Raw genomic sequence first — 19,789 nt, 5'->3', positions numbered from 1 at the left:
TGGTGTAATATTGATTAATATATATAGTGTAATATTGATTAATATCTATAGTGTAATATTGATTGATATCTATAGTGTAATATTGATTAATATCTATAGTGTAATATTGATTAATATATATAGTGTAATATTGATTAATATCTATAGTGTAATATTGATTAATATCTATAGTATAATATTGATTAATATATATGGTGTAATATTGATTAATATATATAGTGTAATATTGATTAATATCTATAGTGTAATATTGATTAATATATATAGTGTAATATTGATTAATATCTATAGTGTAATATTGATTAATATATATAGTGTAATATTGATTAATATCTATAGTGTAATATTGATTAATATATATAGTGTAATATTGATTAATATCTATAGTGTAATATTGATTAATATCTATAGTATAATATTGATTAATATATATGGTGTAATATTGATTAATATATATAGTGTAATATTGATTAATATCTATAGTGTAATATTGATTAATATCTATAGTGTAATATTGATTAATATCTATAGTGTAATATTGATTAATATCTATGGTGTAATATTGATTGATATCTATAGTGTAATATTGATTAATATCTATAGTGTAATATTGATTAATATATATAGTGTAATATTGATTAATATCTATAGTGTAATATTGATTAATATCTATAGTGTAATATTGATTAATATATATAGTGTAATATTGATTAATATCTATAGTATAATATTGATTAATATATATGGTGTAATATTGATTAATATATATAGTGTAATATTGATTAATATCTATAGTGTAATATTGATTAATATATATGGTGTAATATTGATTAATATATATAGTGTAATATTGATTAATATCTATAGTGTAATATTGATTAATATATATAGTGTAATATTGATTAATATCTATAGTGTAATATTGATTGATATCTATAGTGTAATATTGATTAATATCTATAGTGTAATATTGATTAATATATATAGTGTAATATTGATTAATATCTATAGTGTAATATTGATTAATATCTATAGTATAATATTGATTAATATATATGGTGTAATATTGATTAATATATATAGTGTAATATTGATTAATATCTATAGTGTAATATTGATTAATATATGTGGTGTAATATTGATTAATATATATAGTGTAATATTGATTAATATCTATAGTGTAATATTGATTAATATATATGGTGTAATATTGATTAATATATATAGTGTAATATTGATTAATATCTATAGTGTAATATTGATTAATATATATAGTGTAATATTGATTAATATCTATAGTGTAATATTGATTAATATCTATAGTATAATATTGATTAATATATATGGTGTAATATTGATTAATATATATAGTGTAATATTGATTAATATCTATAGTGTAATATTGATTAATATATATAGTGTAATATTGATTGATATCTATAGTGTAATATTGATTAATATCTATAGTGTAATATTGATTAATATATATAGTGTAATATTGATTAATATATATAGTGTAATATTGATTAATATCTATAGTATAATATTGATTAATATATATGGTGTAATATTGATTAATATATATAGTGTAATATTGATTAATATCTATAGTGTAATATTGATTAATATATATGGTGTAATATTGATTAATATATATAGTGTAATATTGATTAATATCTATAGTGTAATATTGATTAATATATATAGTGTAATATTGATTAATATCTATAGTGTAATATTGATTAATATCTATAGTATAATATTGATTAATATATATGGTGTAGTATTGATTAATATATATAGTGTAATATTGATTAATATCTATAGTGTAATATTGATTAATATATATGGTGTAATATTGATTAATATATATAGTGTAATATTGATTAATATCTATAGTGTAATATTGATTAATATCTATAGTGTAATATTGATTAATATCTATAGTATAATATTGATTAATATATATGGTGTAATATTGATTAATATATATAGTGTAATATTGATTAATATCTATAGTGTAATATTGATTAATATATATGGTGTAATATTGATTAATATATATAGTGTAATATTGATTAATATATATAGTATAATATTGATTAATATGTATAGTGTAATATTGATTAATATCTATAGTGTAATATTGATTAATATATATAGTGTAATATTGATTAATATCTATAGTGTAATATTGATTGATATCTATAGTGTAATATTGATTAATATCTATAGTGTAATATTGATTAATATATATAGTGTAATATTGATTAATATCTATAGTGTAATATTGATTAATATCTATAGTATAATATTGATTAATATATATGGTGTAATATTGATTAATATATATAGTGTAATATTGATTAATATCTATAGTGTAATATTGATTAATATATATAGTGTAATATTGATTAATATCTATAGTGTAATATTGATTAATATATATAGTGTAATATTGATTAATATCTATAGTGTAATATTGATTAATATATATAGTGTAATATTGATTAATATCTATAGTGTAATATTGATTAATATCTATAGTATAATATTGATTAATATATATGGTGTAATATTGATTAATATATATAGTGTAATATTGATTAATATCTATAGTGTAATATTGATTAATATATATGGTGTAATATTGATTAATATCTATAGTGTAATATTGATTAATATATATAGTGTAATATTGATTAATATCTATAGTGTAATATTGATTAATATCTATAGTGTAATATTGATTAATATCTATAGTGTAATATTGATTAATATTGACAACTGATGTCTATTGATATTTAGTTTAAAGTTCAGTGAGCTAGTGAAAGAAGCGTTAATATTTAAAGTAAACAGTAGTGAACTGTTGTCAGAAGATTTAATATTTGAAGTAAACAGCAGTGAACTGTTGTCAGAAGCGTTAATATTTGAAGTAAACAGTAATGAATTGTTGTTCTAATTATTTATTTTCAATTAGCCTTGGTCTGTTTGTTTGTTTTGAATTTTCACGCAAAGGTACACGAGAATTATCTGTGTTCGCAGCCCCTAATTTAGCAGTGTAAGACTAGACGGAAGTCAACTAGTCATCACCACCCACCGCCAACTCTTGAGCTACTCTTTTAACAGCAAATAATGCGATTGATTGTCACATTATAACGCCCCCACGGCTGAAAGAACGAGCATGTTTGGTGTGACGGGGATTCGAACTTGCAACTCTCAGATTACGAGTTGAGCGCCCTAACCACCTGGCCGTGCTGGACCGAGACTTTGTCTCGTCACTTTCTATACACGAAAGTGTCACTCAGTTCCTATAATCAACGAGTTTCTCTTTTTAATTTACTATTTGGTGACATATAGTTTTATTCCTGTTCTCTAGTAAGTTATTGTTGAAAAAGCTAATATGTGTTAATGCTGACTACTGGGTTTTCCTTTTAACCTATTGTCTTTTAGATTAATTAAAATCATACTTGTTTTGCAGGTTGATTATCAGAGAGAAAACTATTTTTTTGCATTAATTATTGTCTATGAGTTGTTTTTTGTTACTAATTAATTAATATCAGGTAAATTTTCAAACGAAGTTTAATGACTACAGAGTTGTGTTTCCATTACTTAATCTCTCATCCTAAGTGCGATTTGCTGTTCTGCTTGTAACTACTTTAACTGATTGTTAACTGATTCTATAAAATCAAGATCCTCTAAGTGCTTTATCCGATTTATTGATATATAGACTGATGAGTTAATGTGATGCGAGTTATCATCCAAACTACATCAGTGGAAACTAATCTATAGGAGACCATTACAAAGAGCAGGCCCAGCATGGCCAGATGGGTTAAGGTGTTCGACTCGTAATCCGAGGATCTCGGGTTCGAATCCTCATCGCACCAAACTATGCTCGTCCTTTCAGCCGTGGGGACGTTATAAATGACGGTCAATCCAACTATCCGTTGGTAAAAGAGTAGCCCAACAGTTGGCGGTGAGTGGTGATGACTAGCTGCCTTCCCTCTAGTCTTACACTGCTAAATTAGGGGCGGCTAGCACAGATAGCCCTCGTGTAGCTTTGCGCGAAATTCAAAACAAACAAACACGAAGAACAAGCTCATTTTGTTGTCGTAGTTTTAGGAAGTAAACCTAAACAAAACTGTTGATAAATAGTGAAAAATAAACCTGTATAGTATAACAAATATCCATTAAACTGTTCGTTTCTGCATAATATCGAACAATGAGGCGCAGTGTTATAACATTATTTACACACCTATATTAATTTTGTCTATTGCTGTTATAAAATACCTATTTCTACTTTGGATAGTTAAACTCCAGCTGTGCTGATGAGCTTTGAGAAGGTAAACTGCAGTCCACAGAAGTGGACGTGGTCAGTCAAGAAACGCATTACGCCTCCAGGTCACATGTTTCTCTCTTCAATTTTTACCTTCCATGGGAAAGAAAAGAAAGCTGTAACATATATGTATTGATAAATTGTTTTACCTGGAGATTTCCTCTGTATTGTAGAACTATCATTCCCTCATAAAGTGTGTCAAAGTTCAAATTGCCAATGTAATTAGATATGCAAATGAAGAAGTGGAAAACTCTCTCATTATATTGTGTCTGAGTTTACAGCACGTGGAAGGTGTTCATTCGTTGTTGCTGATAGCACCATACAATCTCTGAAACCTGAATTTTCCTAGACAATTATTTAATCCAAAATTTAGGCAGATAACAACGCTGTGTGAATCTAATAGTTTTGTCTATTGAAAGCCATGACGATATGTTTGGGTGTTTGAGTTCGTTATTTAACCAGTCACGTTTCGTTTAATGTAATGCACTACATTTCAAATTTTCGAGTGTTGTCAACGCTAGGAATATTTGGATGTTATAAGTCACGTGTCCGAGGTCTGTTTTCATCGTAAAGGTTTCAATAGTTTGTTTGCCCATTGGAAATGCTAAATATGAACCTTTTTCTGAGTGCATTTTACTTCATCAAACTAATGACCTCTAAACAAAGGTCGGTTAGCACCTTTGTTAGAGAGAGAGTGGTCAACCGCAGTACTCATTTAGGCTGATCTGTGCTTGACTCATATCACTGGTCTCGTGCTGTTAACGCACCAGTGAATATTATCATCTCGATAAAAACCGTTAAAATAAACAAAATAAATATGTAAGTTACGCGTAGATCATCGCATGAAGAGCGCGTGACGTAGGAACGAACTAACGGCACGTGATCCCAGCACGCGTGCTTCGTAGTTGAACTAATGATTATGTGTACAGTCAATGGCTGCTGCTTTTATTTCGAAGCGTGACCTGGGTCACGCGACATGTTTTCAGCATTGATCCTTTTGTGTTAACTCCATCTAGTTAACCCACAAATATGTATATCATAAGTTGGTTTATTTTTTTTACTACTATTATCATTATTACTGAAATTGAAAGTGTCTGGCGCGTTAAATGCTAACCAAATTTTCCCAGCTTGAGTCGACCTTATGTAGTATAGGCGTTGTTAGTAATAACTAGGAATTACAAAACTGTGCGAAAAAAAAAAATGTTTAAAAATAACCCAAGTGAAATGATATTTCTTTGACGCTACTATGTTTGGGTTCTTTATTTCACTTTAAAACCGGTTCTTGTATACTGATTGTTACCATTTTAATGGATTCTGTAAAATCAAAATTTTCCAAGTGCTTTATTAGATTTATCTAACAGAAATCTAAGCTAATTTGATTACATTGTCCCCGCTGGTACAGCGGTAAGTCTGGATAAACAACGCTAAAATCAGGGGTTCGATTCCCTCTCGGTGGATTCAAGAGATAGCCTGATGTGGCTTTGCTATAAGAAATAACACACACTCATTAAAATATGTTTTTAGGCCCGGCATGGCCAGGTGTTTAAGGCACTCGACTCGTAGTCTGAGGGTCGCAGGTTTGAATCCCTGTCACACAAAACATGCTCGCCCTATCAGCCGTGGAGGCATTATAATGTTACAGTCAATTCCACTATTCGTATAAAGGTGGCGTAGGTGGTGGTGACTATCTGCCTTCCCTCTAGTCTTACACTGCTAAATTAGGGACGGCTAGCGCAGATAGCCCTCGTGTAACTTTGCGCGAAATTCAAAACAAACCAAATCATTATACAAATATAATTCTGACAGAGATACAAGATAAATCAACATTCTACAAACATAATTTTGACAGAGTTACAAGAGAAGTAAACATTCTACAAACATAATTCTGACAGAGTTACAAGAGAAATCAATATTCTACAAACATAATTCTGACAGTTACAAGAGAAATCAATATTCTACAAACATAATTCTGACAGAGTCACAAGAGAAATCAACATGTACAAACATAATTCTGACAGAGTCACAAGATAAATCAACATTCCACAAACATAATTCTGACAGACTTATGAGATAAATCAACCATTCTGCCAGTTTTTGCTTCATCGTCAGTATTTAGGTCTTGAAGACCTGAGAGGGTCAGGTTCAGACTGACCGCTTCCTTCTGGCTCTTGTCGTTTGATTGTTCTATGGTTTAGGTTTGATAAGCTGGTTTGGATGTTTATCAGTTTCTGCTAATAGTTTCGTTTTCGGTGATACGTCCATTTTATGTTATCTGGCTGTGTTATTATGTTCTGGCGTGTATGTGGAAGCACAAGTATTTGCATGATCCGTGGTAGTAATTGCATTTGGCGTTATATTGATATTTTAATGGTTAGTATTACATTGTCGTTGTGGTTTTGAGGGTTCTATGTTGTGATAAACATTCGACGAGTATGTTTTGTTTACTTCTGTTATGTAGCTCAGAGATTCCTGCTTTCCTGTTTGAACAGTTGTGTATTCTTCATTTGTTTTGTCTTGTCTTGATTTTAGATGTGTGTCTTTGTTGGCTGAACATATGAATGTTTCTAGAATTGGTTTGTGTTTGTGATTTCTTCAGGTGTGGGAGCTGGTGGTGTTCTCTTTGTTTCTTTATGTTATTAGTAGCGATTAAAGCAGTGAGTTTTGTGGTCTTTTGAGGACAGTCGGTGTTTCTACGCTCTCCCCCCCCACATCCTACACTGCAGTTGACAGTTGTAACAATGGTAATTTTGTAAGTTTTACATTGTACTCTTGACACCAGAGTATGACACCTTCCTATATTCTACTCTTGACGTCTTGCATTTCATGTTGTTGTGAGGATTTATTGTTTAAATTCAAGTTACTCGAAAACACAGCCACGAAACTGACCACACAGAACTATTCGAAACTTATTGAACAGAGAGCAAACATTTTATTACCTTATTGACCAAACGCGCCATCCGTGGCTCAGCGGTGACTGGGCTCCTAAGGCCAAAAATTATATTTTGACGCCTGTAGTGGGCTGAACACAAACAGCCCATTGTGTAATTTTTGTGCTTTACAAAAAAGAAACTATGACTACACTCAAAAATAAGTAGATGACCAGTGCCATTATGTTATCGGTTATTCTTCCTAAATATTAGTGACCGAACATGGCCTAGTGGCCGACATTCTAACGAACACCTGGATCACAGGAGAAGTTTCCAGTCACATTGTATCACTCGAAACTAGCGTTATGTCTGATATAAAACATTTATACAGTTTTTTTTTAACTTGTTGTGTTGATTCAGTATAAGAAACAAAACTCATTAATGCTCAAATTATAAAAAAGCAGCTGATTAACGTGAATAAGCTGCAGAAGTTGGCAAGAATGTCAATGAAAGATTGCATCAGGACCGAAACCATCAGACAGAGGTTGAAAGATTCATAGACGATGTGAAATAATTGCTTCAGATGACTCAGTCACGCGGATGAATATTGTCTGTTCTTGGTATGAGAGTGATAAATATGACGGTGGATGGGAAAGCTACACTGGGAAGACCGAATAAAAGATGGATGGATACAGTGAGAGAGGAGATGAGAAAATGTGGTGTGAATAGAACTCTAGAACGGAAGATGGAGGTTTATTTCTTTTGTTTTGAATTTCGTGCAAAGCTACACAAGGGCTATCTGCGTTAGCCGTCTCTAATTTAGCAGTGTAAGACTAGAGGGAAGGCAGCTAGTCATCACCATCCACCGCTAACTTTTGGGCTTCTCTTTTTACCAACGAATAGTGGGATTGACCGTCATGTCATAACGTCCCCACGGCTGAAAGGGCGAGCATGTTTGGTGTGACGGGGGTTCGAACCCGTTACTCTAAAATTATGAATCCTAACCATCTGCCCATGAGAATAGGAAAGAGAGGAGGGGCAAGCCCCCATCCCCTCAAAACAACAACAAACAAACAAACAGATACAAGTTATTAGGACAAATGCTGACAGGAAGAATAAAAATTAACAATCTATTTTGTTTTACTTAGTTGGTATTAACTTTAATATTAACATATTTGAGAGGTAAGATACGGGGTTAGTTCTTTTGTCTAACATGTTTTCTCTAAAAGTCCGACACTCCGCGCAGTTTTCATAGCATACCTGTAGCTGTTAACGAAGGAGCGAGGTAATTACGTCAGACATCTGAAATGACGTAGTACGTTCGAAAGCCTTGTCGAAAGAAAGCGTTCTGGGTTGGGAGAACTGTTATAACTAAAGCGCATTCGAAGCAACCGACAAATGATTCAAAAAGCGATAAAAACAAATTATTTGAAAATAGAACGAATCAAATGCAGAACTCATTTGACAGTTTTTTAACCATCTGGCTTTAATGAAACTCTTTTCTGTTTTTCTTTTAACTAACTTTTCTCTGGTGCACCACGATAAAGACCTTCAACTACGATGGTAATATGCATAACAATATATTTGTTTCGAAGACCTTGGATCGTTTATTTTTAAGACCGAAACTTATAGTAACAAACAAATTTGGTATTAGTATTAGGTGGATTGAATTATTTTAGCTACTCGGTTAAACGCAAAAAACAACAAAACATTAAAAAAAATAAACACGCGCATGCTCATTTACTTAGAATTTCGGTCACTAAGTTCTCTGAATTTAACTAAGGTAAAAAGAAACATGAGATATACGAATCTGATTGGACATTTATGATTTCCTGTATTTGTTATTGGCTGTAATTTTTTTTCGTGTTAGACAAATGTTTATATGGTTTATCGTTAACATTCCCTGCTTTCCAAGAAGTCATATATCCACCCCCCTTTATCGTTAACATTCCCTGCTTTCCAAGAAGTCATATATCCACCCCCCACCCCCATTGATACTGATCATACTATTTTAAGTGACTAAGTCACTGGGGTATTAACGACCGCTTTTTTGTAGCTGCCTGACATAGTCCTTCCTCGGTTTAATTTGGCTAAGTAGTCCCTACAACTGGCCATTTAAACCGTAGTACTAGCAGACAACCACGAGCCTGTAATCCACTGATTGTTCCCCTGTGACGGAGAAGCTGAGCGAAGCCACGTGCTGAGGCATCAGGTACTAGTTCTGCGTGCGTCGAGAAATAGGAATGGACATGGCGGGAAATAGAAGAAATGGAGATATAAAGTACCGATCATTTGTTGCAATCAGAGCCATCTAGCTGTAAAGTTTTAACTTTATGAGTATCCATAAACGTTTTTCCACGATGTCGGTATATAAAACACGTTACGACTCATTCACTCACTTACACGTAAATGTACATAATATACATTTCCTGCACAGATATATACACGTACACAACACTCACGTACAGACGTATAAGTGTGTCTAGGTAACTTGTGTTTTCTGTACGTATTTAATATACTCCTATCCGTTAAGCACGAGCTATATTATATTTATATGCTTACGTGCGCCACTGTTCCTCTTTTCCTTATTCGTCTTCTCCGTTAGACACCAGTGTTATGCCAAGAAAACACTTCTGCTGGGGCTAGTTGTAGGTTTGGCCTCGATTCAGATTCCTGATTTATAAAGATATGAAGCATTTTGAGGAGGACGTTTTATAAAACTGTGAAGAAAAATTGCTCACGACAACTGTTGCTACTGGTCACGATTAAGTTTAACACTGCGCTAAAACAGAAGGCATTTAAAATATTACGCAGACAGTAAGTTTAACCACACAACTGAACCAAACGATGATACATACAAAAAATAAAAATTCTTAGCTTTTAGGAATTGTTCCTAAGAAATCAATAGCATATTATTTGACTAAGATATCTTATGATTGTATACGTTTGAACTAGTTCGTACGATAATTGGTTTAGGAACAATAAAATATATACAATAATACAATTATTCACTTTTTCTAAAACAAAATACTATCAGCTATCAAATATTGTTAGTTCTTTCTTTAATTACAGAAAGATTTTTTAAAAACTCTTTTGTTCTGCTTAAAATGGAAGAACTTTTAGAATTGTACTTTTCTGTTTAGCAATGAATATATCTTAAAACTATGTTTTCTGTTTAAAATAGAAGAACTTATAAAATTGTACTGTTCTGTTTAACAAGGAAGATATTTTAAAACACTGTTGTTCTGTTTAAAATTGAAGAGCTTTTGAAATTGTACTTTTCTGTTTAACAACGAAAATATCTTAAAACTATGTTGTTTGTTTAACAAAAGAAACTTTTGACAGACATAGATGTGAAACATCTCCGGATGTCAGCAACATTTTATCCTTTGACATAAACGTTGTATGTGTTGAGCTCTGAGTTCCTTTTGCTACACAGTATTGTTTCCTCAGGAGTTTAAATTGTCCCTATAAAACGACATTCTAGATATTTTTCTGCTCTTAAAAATTTTTGCTGTTAAACCAGTCTGAAGTGTTATGAAAGAAAAAGCCCGAACTAATACACAAATAAGTTTGTGTTAGGAAGTGACATCACTCTACGTTGAGCCAGAGCAAACTATACCGGATGTGAAGATGCGACAAGTGACACTTGATGAGATAAGCCAACAAATCCTTTGTCGACAGAACAGAAAGCAGCCAATCAAGTAGAACGAGGATGAGGATCCAACAACGACCACATTACACACAAACACTTCGAGTTTCTCTGGACAAATGCTTTCAACCAGTTGTCATGGCAACGCTGGTGTGAAAGGAGAGAAATAATACCACGCCCATTCGACTACCAACTCGACGCCTAAAGAGATTATTAAATTATCTATTTTGAACGTGTATTTGCCATGCTTTTTCGCCATCACCTGTACAACCCCGAAATACATAGAGAGACGTTATCTAGCCATAACTGCTTGTTTGATGCCTGAAAATGAAAATAAACTGAAGCTTAGAAAATGAAGTTTTATCTACGTATATCTACCTGTCTCTGTGTTTTTCTACCTTTCTATCTACTCAGTAGAACCATACCAACGAATCTTGACGCATTTCAATGGCAAACATCCCTAGTTGAAATAAATATACTTTAGAAAGTTGCAATAAAAAGATGGCTCGTTTAAAAAATATTACGTCACCTTCTGAAAGTCAGCGAAGTGCCCATGATTTTATTAGTATAGAATACATTCTAATCAATAATAATATTCTACGTGTTTCAGACGTATCTTCCCTCTCAGCGACTTTAGTTTATGTCATGATTAAGTTCCGTTTTCCATTACCTTAAAACATCAGTTATCGCACCAGAATAGAACAAAATTAGCTAAGTGTAAACTATTTTACACAAGGACAAGGGTTAACATTTTAAACATCTGAATAGAATTTCAGAAAACTTTTCTTCTGTTGAAAAGGAAGAGATAGTGAAAGTGTTTCTGAGAAACAAGATGGCGAATGTGTTTCATGACTTCCTATTGCATCATTTGCAAACAGAACGTCATTCAGTTTCAACATTTAACGAACTTTCTCACCGCGAATCACGTTGTTTTCTGATGTCATTTTTTTACATGTCTCTTTACTGTTCTTTGAAACGCATCATTAAAAGATAAACCTTTTTTACTTGGACAGCAATTGTAAAAACACGCAAAAAACACGTCCACGAACAATTCTTTTAGTAGATTATGACGCTAAAACTCCCTCATCAAAATACAGTGGTGGGTTAACCCTATATCTCAGGTGATAAAGTTATTGTTTACTGTGTGAAAAATCACGTGTTGGATGGCGCGAAGAAGTTTATTACAATGCTATTTTTAACTTTTAAGTATTGTTCCTAGGAAATCAATGGAAGATTGTTTTAGCCTAGCATAAACCTTGATATATTTGTGATGCTTCAAAACAGTAATACTGTTTTACTCTTAATATTATTATATCTTAGTAATATGTACACTCACTTGTATGCTCACATTTTTCAATATGAGAGCCTTTATTTGCTCGTTGTTGTTGTTTTTAAATTTTGTAACTATGATTTGTTGTTTTACGAAATTATAACAACAAATACGTTAGGAGAATAGTTTTAAGAGACGGCTGGGCACTGCTGAGACAAGTTGCGGGTTTTCCGCAGCCAACATCCGGCGAGCTCTTACTCAGCAGGGAAAACACGACACTTGAAGGGTCTCATTTGTTTCGACTCAAATTAGTTTCTCTGCGAGGGCTGTCAGCGCACGAGCAGCTCGTGAGGCTTCTGACCAAAACTTTTATCACTTCCTGTTACCCCCCGTCGAGATCTGGAAGTACAAGAAATAAGGGGGTGTTGAACGATACCCTAATGTTGTGACTGTGCCGATAATTAAATCTGTTCAACGGCGAGTCGCCGAGGGAGGGGGAAAACCAATGGTGCAACCGTATCGTGAACACGATTTGACACACACAAAACTATGCAAGTCTCGTTGGAAAATGTTAAATCTTTAAGGCTTCAGTCTAGCACCGTACAGTGCGATGGAATCGGACAGACCTCTTGCAATAAAGACAAAATGTGTTCAGTTTGTTCGCAATGAGTCGCGAGGAGTGAAAACAAAAAAGCAATACAACAGAATAGGAGTAAAAAGCTCGTATCTCTCGGGTCGTAATGAATCAAAAGTTGTTTTCCTTTGCTTCGGATACAACTAATAAAATTAGTATGCAAATTTCAACACAGAAAGAACCCTTTGTTAGTATATTATTTTCTGCTGTCCTTAAATTTAGTGTTTTTTACTAGGTGAGCGAATTTTAAAATTTCTAGTAAAATATGACAACTTACGTCTATCTCATTTATTGTGATTTTTACGGTAAGTTTTTTTGATGTTTAAACAGTAAGTGTTGTTCTTGTGAGAACACGTGGCAACTTCTCACAGTCGGAAAAATAGAAATTTGAATCTTTTTAATTTGTAATGTTAAAAAATGGAACTCTTTTCTTTAATTCTGTAGCTTTGCGCTTAACTACAAACAAACGTGTCCACTTATGAATATGAATATATAATGATTTCTGTTTCACTAAAACATAAATATCCCTAGGATCTGATTTCATTGAGAAAAAAAACAATTTGTGATTAAATTAGTCGCTACGAATATTTACGAGTGTGTTGTCATATAGCAAAGCTACATCCGGCTATCTGCTGTGTCCACCGAAAGGAATTGAACCCCGGGGTCAACGGGGTATTTACAGGTCAAACTTTAATCAGATTATCTACTGGCAACCATTTTAATATATTCATCTCAAAGTTTTCTTAAAGCCTACGAAACAAAACATTAAAACAATTAGGAGCTTTATGCAAAAGTGAAACATTTGCTTTCTTGGTTGGTTATATAACATCAAAAAAATATGGGCTGTTGGGTACCGAACGAACATATCATTGTTTCAGGCGTTTTTCAGCAATGTTAACTACACATTCTCACGACAGGACAAATAAAACGGTGTATGGAACCTTATAATATATATATATATTCGTTGTCTATAACCAATGTTTGCATCCGTTCTCTCTCTTTTAAAGTTTAGTGAAAGCTTTTACAGTAAACATAATCACTGATGTTTAACAGCGCCATCTATAGCTGGAAATCCAAGCCTTAATTTATTAAATCCGTCATACATTTCGCGTAAACTATCATACCTGTAACAGAATTTAAAAATAAAAACTATAAACTGTTTTGTCTGTATATGTTTAAAATTAGAAATTAGCTATTTGTAGCCTAACAAAATATCGATATATTTGTGATAGTTGAAAAACAGATAGAAACATTGTTATTATTATATGTTAGTAATATCTGCCCTTACATGCATATACATACTTTTCCATGTGAGGGTTGTTATTATTTTAATGAGATCTTTGCTATATGAATAAACATGTCAATATCTGTCAACACACTGCCACACTAATTCCAGTATTGGTTTTCTTTGTTTCCAGATATCCGCTCAAAGCTACTCCGCGACTAAATGTGCAAGCCATTCCTAATTTGAACTGATAGACAAATGGGAAGACAACTTGTAAACAGTACATACCGTAACCTCTGTTAAAATTAGAGACGATAATACGCGGATGTATCTTGTATAGTTTTACTAAAAAACATAAATTAAACAAACTGTTGTTTCCCTCATTATTGTAAGTATTATTGTTGTATTGTTATTATTAGATCCTAGTCATGCGTGTAGTTTAACATTAAATCACTCTCATTATATTTTTGTTATATAGACACAAACACATATATATATGTGTGTGTCCACACTTTGCCATACAAAGATCTTATTACCAGTAGTTGCTACTAATTTCTACACGTATGCAACTGTCTGTAATTAATTTTATATATAAATATATATTTTTATATGTATAATTTTATATATAATACCAATATTATATCCTAATTAAATGTTTTCGTTTTCTGTTTGTTGATATGTTGTTCCTATTTTAATATTTTAAACTATTTTAGCATTATTAGTTATATTCATTATTGAGGGATGTTATTTCATCTTTCATATCTTCATAGTAACGCCATTACCTCTACCGTTGTTTTACATTTGTATTTAATTTCTAAACGGCAAAAGAATAAAAGTCACCTTATGTTAGTGCTTTTAACCCTAACTCCTGTTTAGCGTTATTTCAATGAGCAGATGGCATGAATAGATCGTAGGTAAGCTTTATTGCTACTTTGCTATAAAAGAGAGAGAAAAAAAAAAAAACACCTCTATGCGCATGCGCTATTAGAACAAACTTGCAAGAGCTAGTCATGCGTGATCTAGTATACTTGTAAATACCATCTGTGTCGTATATTGTTGCGAAATTATGTAAAAAAAGAAATATATATGTATATAACATACTGCAAATTTTAAGGTTATTTATTGATATATAACATCCTAGTAGAAGAACAAAATACAACTGAAATAATTTTGACCATGTTTTAGATAAATTACTGTTTAGGGTTGTTCATAATACATTTATAGGGTTTACCTCCAATAATGTGGTTAACGAAATACTGTGTTAATTTAGCATCTTATTCCGAATAAGGTTACTGTGAAATGTAATCAATTGGTCTAAAATTTGGTAAACCTTAACAACGTAATATATATTTATTATAGGCAGCATAATAATAATTCTAATTAATTGAAACTGTCATAAGCCATAATGTTAGGCCTAGTGTATTTGTTGACCCTACATTTTTCATCTAGTCTCCTAGAGATATTCAAGAATTAAAAGAATGAGTAACAATAGTATTCTAACCACAATATATTCGTCACATCTATTACTGACGACATGTTTCCCGTTTCCCAAAGAACCTGGAAAACTCTGGACTGGGTGAAACGTGTCGTCAGCAATGGATATGACAACATAGTGTGGTGGTAATACTATTATTATACATTCTTCTAATTATTTAAAATATCCACGAAAGAATATATGTTAAAAACACAATAGGCCTAACATCACGTCTTATGTAATATCGATGACACACACTGTAAGTCAAAGCGTTGACAAAAAGTATTTTAAGCATCTTTAAGGCTGTGGTAAAATGTGAATTATAAATATATTTTCTTTACACTGTCAAACACGTGAAAACTTTTCTGCAAAGACAAATGTCACAGCTGAGCTTCTGGGGCAGCGTTCGACGTACTGGTTAGTGTCCCAGAATATAGATGGAGGGAGCCAACGTTTAAAACGTAATTCTACTAAATATTCTTTGAAATTTCAGCTGTTAATCTGTTATAAAAAAATGACAGCCTTTCACATTATTTGGTTTCAGAATAAAGCCTTTCTGGTTACAGGTGCTGTTCTTTCTCTCCATGTGGCCAATACTTCAAAATTATGGACAAACATATCTAAATTCTTGGCATGGCCAAGCGTGTTAAGGCGTGAAACTCGTAATATGAGGGTTGCGGGTTCGCATCCCCGTCACGCCAAACATGCTCGCCCTCTCAGCCGTGGGGGCGTTGTAATGTGTCGGTCAATCCCACTATTCGTTGGTAAAAAGTGTAGCCCAAGAGTTGGCGGTGGGTGGTGATGACTAGCTGCCTTCCCTCTAGTCTTACACTGCTAAATTAGGGACGGCTAGCACAGATAGCCCTCGAGTAGCTTTGTGCGAAATTTAAAAAACAAACAAAACAAACAACATAGAAATCCCTGACATAAACGTTCAAACCCCAGTGGCACAGTGGTATGTTTCAGGACTTACACTGCTAGAAGCCGGGTTTTGATATCCGTGGTGGGTAAAACACAGAGATATCCATTGAATAGCTTTGTGCTTAATAAACAAAATAAAATAAACCTGAACGTCCAGACATGAAATTCTAATTTACAGTACAGCATCCTGACAACCTGTTAACTAAAACAGTACTATAATAGCTTCGTAATATCGAATATATATCATTAACCACAGTGTGACACCATAATATTGTACATAAGGGTAATAAGGATAAGACAATTAGCTTGTAGTAAACTGACAACAATACTTGACGTGTACATAAGGGTAATAAGAATAAGACAATCGGATTGTTGTAAACTGACAACAATACTTAACGTGTACCTAAGGGTAATAAGAATAAGACAATCGGATTGTTGTAAACTGACAACAATACTTAACGTGTACATAAGGGTAATAAGAATAAGACAATTAGTTTGTAGTAAACTGACAACAATACTTAACGTGTACATAAGGGTAATAAGAATAAGACAATTAGTTTGTAGTAAACTGACAACAATACTTAACGTGTACACAAGGGTAACAAGAATAATACTATCAAATTCATTGTAGGGTAAATAACTTAACAATTTAACCATCTGACCTCAAATTTCATTGTCAGTATTACAACATTTTAACTCACAGTTACTGTTTTAAATATAGTAATAATCTATTTAAAAATACACAGTTTTACTTAAAATATAACACAATTCTGCAGAGGATTACCGATTTGGTACAGTGATCAATCTCTTCTAATCTTTATGGTTTAATTGTATAGTCACTACTGGATCTCTCCTTTTCATCAGTGTATAATTATAAAGTTACCAGGGGAGCATTTTACTTTTGTATCGACTTTGATATTTATTTATTTTAAACCATCGTTTTTCAATATATTATTTTTTGTTATAATGGAAAATTTGGCCTGACCTGTACACGAATACAAAAACGGGAAAAAACACATTAATTGCCAATTTTAAACAATAAATTTTCTGCAAAATATATATATGGTAAATATTTTAATCGAAACTGAAGTATCGCTCAGTGCATCTATTCATTCAAGTGCAAAACTGTAAACTACTGTGTTGCGAAACCACGGGAATCGAACACTCAATCTCAGGAGGCAAAATTCAAAGATCCTAAAACTCACTAACAAAAAGCAGTGATTTTCAAACCGTTGTCCGAGTGGAGCCCTCCTTGCGGTCCACGGGTTCTCTTGATCAGTCGAAGTGGTCCAGGATATAGAGAGTTTGAGAACCAATTTCATAAAGCTATCAAAGTTAAGTTTATAAAACCAATGAATGACATTTTGAAAAACGTAAGCTGTTGAGCAACGAAAGCTTGAACCAAGAGAATATTCTACCAACAGTAAATATAAAAGATTATTTTAATAATTTCGTCTTGACTTGACTCGCTGTCAATAGACCAAAATTCATAAATACATGCACAAGTTATCTTTATCGATTCTAAAATTGAAATTTGTTCTTAGAATGTTGAATTATGATTGATTTAAACACCGTAAAAATTCTTTACCGTAACAACTACCGGCCCGGCATGGCCAGGTGGGTTAAGGCGTTCGACTCGTAATCTGAGGGTCGCGAGTTCGAATCCCGATCACACCAATTATGCTCGCCCTTTCAACCGTTAGGGCGTATTAATGTGACGGCAAATCCCTCTATGCATTGATAATAAAAGTGTAGCCCAAGGGTAGGTGGTGGTTGGTGATGAGTAGCCACCTTCCCTTTAGTCTTACACTGTTAAATTAGGGACGGCTGGCGCAGATAGCCCTTGAGTAGCTTTGCACGAAATTCAAAACAAATTAACAAATCGTATAAATTCGTGCTCTTGAAAATGATGGCTCTTGTCCTAAAACAAACCTCGAACATTCCTTACTGTGAAACCTGTAGGTTGTAATAGAAATTGTTTCTCGACAAAAATAAAACCCGCCATAAGTTCGAAAACAGCTGTAATACGATAAAACTGTCTCTATAACATTAGCTAATGAAACCGTGTTTTAAAATTGCTAGAAGTCATCTATTAGTTTTGATAACATCATTTAACTATTTAGAAGTCCCTTGTTGTATATGTTATTCTGTTGAATACATTGTAGCATAGACGAAAGAATAATTACAACACAGTGTTTTGAATGTTACAGGAGACTTGTACAAGTAAAGTCAATATAAACCATCTCTTAACTAAATTTGTTCTAATTACTTTTGTTATGAGACTACCGACCAGAGTGTAGCTTCTCAACAATTCTACTGAATGTTCAGTATTTGTTTTATCTCTGAATGAGCACAATAATAGTCTAAACGACGTAGATGAAAACGTGACAGAAGTGTGAAATACAAAAATATTAAGAAATTAGTTGTCTTTAGAAGCTAAAACAAGGAATCTAAAGTCCTGCATAGTAGCATTTTAGCTAATGTTGTAAAAACAGAATACACGTAATTTATATATCAGACCTCTCGTGTCAAATTAGACTTATTTTAGAGTAAAACTAGTTAGATATGTACAACGCTTTAAAGCTGGGTGAACTAAACTTACTGGTATCAAATCAGAAAAAGGGAACCCTGTAGGACTCTATCAGAGTCCGGCAAATGAAAACTTACAGATTACAAAACCGAAAAAAAACACGCAGTTGTCTATCAGAGACTGGCAAATATAAACTTACATATGCTGTCTAAACAGGAAAAGCCTACAGAAGTCTATCAGAGACTGAAAAATAAAAACTTGGAGTTATTGCTCAAAGAGTAAAAACAACAAAAATCTTTTTGAGATTCTGAATAAAACTAAGCAGATGTTCTTAAAACTTAAAAAAACGAGCAAATTACTATTACAGACTAGCAAATAAAGACCCTGAAGGCTGTTAGAACAGATAAAACCCATCATAAACTGTTCTTTAGAAGCTTGCAAGCCTTGTTTAAACAGATTATAACTAAACACCTCCATCAAAGACTATTACATGAAAAATGTCAGGTCTTGTTTAAACAGTCTTCCAGTTACTATTTGTATCAAATAAGACGGTCTTTTTTTTAACGCCACCATTTGTAACAAGTATCTTCCAATTACTACTTGTATCAAATAAGACGGTATTTTAACGTCACCATCTGTAACACGTGTCTTCCAATTACTATTTGTATCAAATAAGACGGTATTTTTTAACGTCACCATCTGTAACACGTGTCTTCCAATTACTACTTGTATCAAATAAGACGGTATTTTTTAACGTCACCATCTGTAACACGTGTCTTCCAATTATTACTTGTATCAAATAAGACGATATTTTTAACGTCACCATCTGTAACACGTGTCTTCCAATTACTACTTGTATCAAATAAGACGGTATTTTTAA

The 19,789-nt window shown here is 32.5% G+C and overlaps 1 long non-coding RNA gene across 1 annotated transcript in view; it reads left to right on the top strand.

Moving 5' to 3' along the window:
• LOC143228010 (uncharacterized) overlaps positions 1 to 14,358 on the top strand; it is a 56,070-nt gene extending 41,712 nt beyond the window's left edge. Inside the window, exon 3 of the long non-coding RNA XR_013015145.1 lies at positions 14,178 to 14,358. This is a non-coding gene — a long non-coding RNA (uncharacterized LOC143228010). The remainder of the gene's footprint in view (positions 1 to 14,177) is intronic.
• The last annotated feature ends 5,431 nt before the right edge of the window (positions 14,359 to 19,789 follow it).

The sequence above is a fragment of the Tachypleus tridentatus genome, chromosome 10 (assembly GCF_004210375.1).
Source record: "Tachypleus tridentatus isolate NWPU-2018 chromosome 10, ASM421037v1, whole genome shotgun sequence".
Lineage (NCBI taxonomy): Eukaryota > Metazoa > Arthropoda > Merostomata > Xiphosura > Limulidae > Tachypleus > Tachypleus tridentatus.
This window is presented reverse-complemented; position numbering and strand designations above follow the sequence as displayed.